Below are 6,848 nucleotides of genomic sequence, written 5' to 3' on the forward strand. Positions count from 1 at the left end.
TAGCTCTTCCCTACCCCATGTACACTAACTATATTCCCTGCATAGCTGCTACTCATATGCCATTTACAGAGGCCATTAGCCAATATTGAAAAGGGCTAGGTTCCATATCCAGCTCTACCATGCGCTGGAGTGATACCTCTTTCCTCTTTGTGTCCCATGTCTCAGTAGAAACTGTGCTGCTTCACTGACTCTTTGTGCCACAGGTAATCCTGTCCTGTAGGTTGTTATGGAAAGCTGTACATTTGGGCCCCTCTGCTTCCTTGGGGTGTAGGGAGTGATGGAGATCTTCTCTGAACCTGTTCTTCATTCCTGCCTTCTTCCTGCATCTTGAGCCACCTGTCTGCTCTGACAACCACACACTGTACTTTCTTGCCCACTCCCTGATACCCTAGTCAGTTCCTGGGGCCTCTTCCTGTTGCCTTCACTTGATAATAGTAGAAGGATGCAAGTTCACTACTGCCATTGTAGTAGTGAATCCAATAAAAAAAATAATCAAATAAACAAAGGCTCCTTTAGGGGATCATTTTGAACTCCAGGGTCTTAGTATGTGACTAAGATATTTAGAGGCTCCAGAAAAGAAGGCAGAAAGCCGTATATTTATGAGGAATCCTGTTCACCAGGCTGCCTGGGAACTAGTAAAATGGGGGCCTGAATTGCCCAAAAAGCTCAAGCAGCTGACCTGTGAGTTGAGAAAGATGGTTTTGGCTTCTTTTTCCTTCCATCTTTGGGTTGGTGAAGACACTTCCAGGAACATGTTTAGGTGATGCCAAAGGAACTGCTAAACTATGTGAACACATGACTTTTATCTTGTGTGCTAGATAGTTTTATGCCAACTGGACTCAGCCAGAGTCACTTTGGAAGAAAAAAGCTCAAAAGAGAAAATACCAGAATGGGAATTTTTCTGGGTAATGATTTATGATTGGTATGGGTGGTCCCACCCCCACAGAGAATATTGCCACTGTAAAAAAGGCAGAGTGAGCAACCTATGAGGAAAAAGCCAGTTAGCACCACCCTTCCGTGGTCTCTGCTTCAGTTACTACCTCCAAGTTCCTGCTGTGTTTGACTTGTTGCATAACTTCTCTGAATGACGAACTGTTACGTGGAACTGCAACTGAAACAAAACCTTTCCTCTACAAGTGGCTTTTTGTCATATTTTAGCTTGGCAACAAAACTCTAATACACTGAGCTTCACTCTAGATGAAACTGTGGTGGACGGAGACACAGGACCTCCGACATAGTGGCCTCACTTTATATACTATTCCACCATTTATATCTCTGCCCCATCAGCCCCAGACTTAGCAGAAGATTTGAGGCCAAATATACCCCCTATTCCATGGCCATTCACAACCCTGGTCACTTTCCCCTTCCAGGAACTTGGAATGGCTACACAATGATATCAATGCTTCTGAAAGCTTTGGGGTACAGCTGCTTCTGAGCCTCAAAGCTTCAATAAGTCTCTGAGAAGAGGCAGTGTGTTACAAAGATCACAGTCTCTGCTATAGTTTGCTGTCTGTCTGCCTGGGCTATAGCTTTACCTTGCTGAGAGAGGGGTGGGGGTTAACTCTAAGTTACCAGGGTGATAGGGATCAGAGATAGCCTTTGCAGAACTAAGCTGGTTCAAACGCAGCTATAGATTTCTCTCTTTGCCATGCACTGCTTGTGGGATGCTCCCTAGTCTATCATGTCATGGTCTGATTCCATCTATGGGGTTGATAGCCTCCTACTACAGAGTCTCAGATGATTCATTACAGGCAAGGGAGACACCAGTGAGGCCAAGCCAGGTCGTTAATGACATCATGCTGCTCCCACCATGATTTTAACTTGGACCTATAAGGCATGAGTTGGGAAGAAAAAGTGCAAAGTGAGACTTGTGATCTTAACCCACTGCCAGCTATCATCAAGGAGCTGTTATCATGGTATCTGTATCTCACCAGTCCCATCATTGTCACCAATAGCTTTCTGGGAGGTGGCTTGGGATTAGAACTTCTGCACATATATCAAACCGTAGAGCATTGTCCACTCTCAGGAGAGAGTCATATTGTTCCAAATGAAGACTTATGGAGGCAGTTACACTTCTGCTTCCTCTGCTTCTGCATCTCTCCTTATCATATGAGTGCTACCCTGAGTAAAACATTCTGGTTCACAGTCTCACCAGAGGCAAGCATGTTCTAACTCTAATCCTCCCCACACCTAACAGAACACTTGGTATCCTCTCTGAAGAATGGGGGAGTGACAGATTCTGGAGATAGTGGGGAATTCCAAGAAGCCAAAGTCAGGCATGTCCATATAAATAGCAGCCTCATTTGTTGCCTACAGACCCCAGCCCTCAGCCCAACCTGACCAAGGATTCCAAGAAAAGTATTCCAGGTTTGATGATGGGCTGTTTCTTGGCTTGTCTGAATTCTGCTTCTGGAGACAGGAAATGGTTATGTAACGACTGTAATGCTTCATTCCTTGACATATTTAGCCATCTCCCAGCAAACACTGGGCTATTCTTGATGGAGATGACAGAAATTTCCTGGACAAAACTCTGATGAACTACCATTCTCTAACCACCAAATATCTCCAAATCTGATCTGAATCAACCAAAAAAGGGATGGAACAATTTAGGCAGGTGAATTTTATCACTTTCTACCTGAAGTAAGCTTTGCTATCAGCTCTGTTGCCATGAAGGCTTGTTTTGTTTAATCTAATTACTGTTGATCCACAGACTTCACACTGCAATTTCAGCTTCTAATGTGGATACACATAAAGCAAGACTGACTGGGATGGAACCAGTCTTGTTATCTCAGCCACAACATCAAATGAAAGGCAAAAGGGTCCCATTAAGCAAGGTTCTGGCTGCTCAACAGAGAACCTAGGTTCCTGGCATTCAGATCCTAGGTTTAGGATCATGGGCCTATGATGGCTCACTATATGACTGTCCTGTGAGGGACATAACAAGTTACCACAGATTACATGGTTTCAAGCAACCAAAATGCATTTTCAAAATAGTGGAGGCCAGAAGACTGAAATCCAATGGTTGGCAAGGCCACACTCTCTCTCCCAGTATGTGTCAGAGAAAAAAAAAGTGTGTCTTCTTGCTTCAAAGAGAATCAGAGAATCAGAACGTATTCTGGACCCAAATAGAAGTGACCATAGGCCAGGAACACAGATTTAGCTTGCTCCAAAGATCATGTTCTGATGTGATGATAATTTCATGAAGTTTTTATAGTAATAGAACAAATGAAGTCATAAACAAAGGTAGTTTTCAAATAGGTTTTTGGTACATTGTCTATGAGGGTATGCATATGTCAGGTATTACATCAGAATGGGAAAAAGCTCTGTTCTAGGCATTACATGGTACCTGATGACATTCTTAGCCCTTGTGTTGGTGGAAGTGGAGGGTCTGTTAGTAAATTCTGTAGGATTTACTTGATGGTTACAAAGATGTTAAGTCATACACCAAGGTCAGCAATGAATGTCTATTAAAGAGGCTAAAGAAAGCCCAAGATAATTTGGCACCCAATCTGTAACATGATGCCAGCCTTCCATGATCAGTTAGCTATCCTTGTAGGATGTTTAACACGGGGATGGCTACTTTTCTAGAAGCTGAAAAGAGCCATAATTTGAATTCTCTCCCACCTCAAGCAACTGATGTTTCATGTCAAATCTTTATTCTTCAGCCACATCAGCCCCAGCATTCCAGTTACTTCTGGATCACTGCTCTAGCCCTATGCATAAGCTTCTCCATTCCTGGAGAATCAGATCAAGAGTTGCCAGTTCTCCCACTACGCAAGTGGGGCTCTCTGTGGCCTTCCCTACTCTTTCCAATTCTAGTCTGCCAGGGCCCTTCAGGAAATGGGCTAAATTAATCAGAGAGTCTGGTTAGTGTTTGATCAGAGCAGAATCAAATTGTATACTCCAAATATTTGATACCTGTGCCAAACATTTGACACTTGGAATCTCATTGAATCCCAGCATTTCTTTCATTTAGTTTTCATCATTTCTGCACTCAGTTAACAAACTGAAAAAGACCATTGATTCTCAGAAAGGTTAATTTGTTCCAAGCCACACAGATAGTATGTGGTAAAGTCAAAATTCTGCCTCAGACAATGTTGCTCCAGAGGCATGCCTTATATAGTAAGGTGCTACAGAAGAAGGCATTGTACACACCTCCCTTGTCCTAAATAGCTCTGTGGATATAACCCAATGTATTGTTTTCTTATCTGTACACCCACCCTGACACACACAGAAAGTTCAGGTATCCTCATCTACCTGTCTCAGCCTTTTGTTTAGTCCCTTTGTCTGCACTACCCAAGATCTCTTCCAATTCTGTCATGCTCCAGCTCATGCAGTTCCCCTGCAGAAGCATCCCTTCCTCTTTTCCCCTTTGCCCACCCTAACAAGTGACAAAATCATCAAGAAGAGTGAAGCAGCAGCACAGCAGGCGGGCAAAAGGCTGCTGTACAATGCTAGGAGCTGGCATCAGTTAAATTGAGAGCAATTCCTGGAAATCAGGAAACTATTGAGGCCAAAGGCATCAAAATTAAATTGGCCTTTGAAATAAACAAGTGCATCTCTGCAGGCATCAATTGTGATTCTGTGAACTTCCAGGATGAGCCCTAACGGAGATAAAGGCTTTCAGTTGAGGCTGGGTTAGGTACCTTGAGGGCAGAGAGTTGAGAGATCTGTGGTCCGGTTTGACTTGGAAGCCACTGAAGAAAAATAGGAGAGGAGAATCTGGACCTTAGATATTTCATGTGGCATACTTTCCTGGCTGTGGAGCTTTGTAAGTTCATTTTATCATGTTTATGTGATGATGAAGCAATGCACTTCTCTGAACACATTTTCATGGTAAAGTGACACATGACATTCTCAGTCTCTCTCCTCTCTCTTTCTCCTCTCTGTCCCTCTCTCACAGGTGTGTGCATATGTGTGTGCATGTACATGTGTGTGTGTGCATATGTGTATGCATGTATGTGTGTGTGTGTGTGTGTGTTTTGCATCCATCCTTCTACAAGAATTATTACATTAGCAATTTGAGTGTAACGTGATGGCAGGGGCTTCTTCCTCTCAAAAGTTCACCCAAGGAGCAAGGTTGCTGAAGTAGTCCAGAAATGTAATTCCTCTTCACTATCCCTGTAATAAGGCCAACTTTAAAAAACATGCCTGAATATACTAATAGCCATTTCACAGACACTCAAACACAATATGCTCATGGTATCTCAGTGGACACAGCTGCAGCCACATAGCAAGGAATCCCCTATCTCTCTATCTTTGAGACTAGAAGAACAGGTAGATTACCATACCTAGTTGGAATTTGCACAGGTTCTGGTGATCCAATCTCAGGTCCTCAGATTTAGCAAGAAAATATTTTTTATTAAATTTTTATTTTTTATAGTAATTACAGTTTATTTGCTTTGTATCCCAGCTGTAGCCCCTTCCTCATTCCCTCCCAATTCCACCCTCTCTCTCTCATCTCCTCCCAGTCCCTGTCTAAGTCCACTGATAGGGGAGGTCCTCCTCCCCTTCCATCTGACCCTAGCTTATCAGATCTCACCAGGACTGGTTGCAATGTCCTCCTCTCTGTCCTAGCTAGGCTGCTCCTCTCACGAGGGGAGTGGGGAGGTCAAAGAGCTAGCTGCAAAGTTCATGCCAGAGATGGTCTCTGTACCCCTTACTAGGGAAGGCACTTGGATACTGAGCTGCTATGGGCTATTTTCTGAGCAGGCGTTCTAGGTTATATCCATGCCTGGTCCCTGGTTGGAGAATCAGTCTCAGACAAGCCCCTCTTCCCAGATATATTTGGTCCTCATCAAGCTCCTGTTCCTCCAGGTCTTACTAACTCTCTCTTCATTCAATTCCTTGCACTCTGTCCAAAGTTTGGCCATGAGTCTCAGCATCTGCTTTGATACACTGCTATGTAGAGTCTTTTAGAGGCCCTCTATGGTATGCTCCTATCCTGCTTCTCGTTTTCTCCTACTTCCAATGTCCATACTATTTGTCTTTCTAAGTAAGGATTGATCTTCTTACTCTGGGTCCTCCTTGTTTAGCTTCTTTAGGTTTACTATTTTTTTTAAATTTTTTTATTTAACTTTTATTAATTACACTTTATTTATTTTGTATCCCCCCATAAGCCCCTCCCTCCTCCCCTCCCGATCCCACCCTCCCTCCCCTTTCTGCATGCATGCCCCTCCTCAAGTCCATTGATAGGGGAGGTCCTCCTCTCCTTCTTTCTGATCTTAGTCTATCAGTTCTCAGCAGAAGTGGCTGCATTGTCGGTTTACAGATTTTAATATGTTTATCCTACCTGATAGGTCTAGTATCCACTTATAAGTGAGTATATACCGTATGTCTTTCTGCTTCTGGGATACCTCACTCAGGATGATCTTTTCTAGGTCCCACCACTTGTCTGCAAATTTCATGATTTCCTTGTTTTTAATTGCTGAGTAGTATTCAATTGAGTAAATGTACTACAATTTCTGTATCTATTCCTCAAGCATCTGGGTTGTTTCCAGTTTCTGGCTATTACAAACAAATCTACTAAGAACATGGTTGAACAAATGTCCTTGTTGTGTACTTGAGCATATTTTTGATATATGCCTAGGAGTGGGATAGCTGGTTCTTGAGGAAGCTCTATTCCTAATTGTCTGAGAAAGAGCCTGATTGATTTCCAAAGTGGTTGTACAAGTTTACATTCCCACCAGCAATGGAGAAGGATTCCCCTTTCTCCACAACCTCTCCAGCATGTGCTGTCACTTGAGTTTTTGATCTAAGCCATTGTGATGGGTGTAAGGTGAAATCTCAGGATCGTTTTGATTTGCATCTCCCTGATGGCTAAGGATGTTGAGCATTTCTTTAAGTAT

This window comes from Meriones unguiculatus (assembly GCF_030254825.1).
Source record: "Meriones unguiculatus strain TT.TT164.6M chromosome X unlocalized genomic scaffold, Bangor_MerUng_6.1 ChrX_unordered_Scaffold_30, whole genome shotgun sequence".
In the NCBI taxonomy this organism is placed as follows: domain Eukaryota; kingdom Metazoa; phylum Chordata; class Mammalia; order Rodentia; family Muridae; genus Meriones; species Meriones unguiculatus.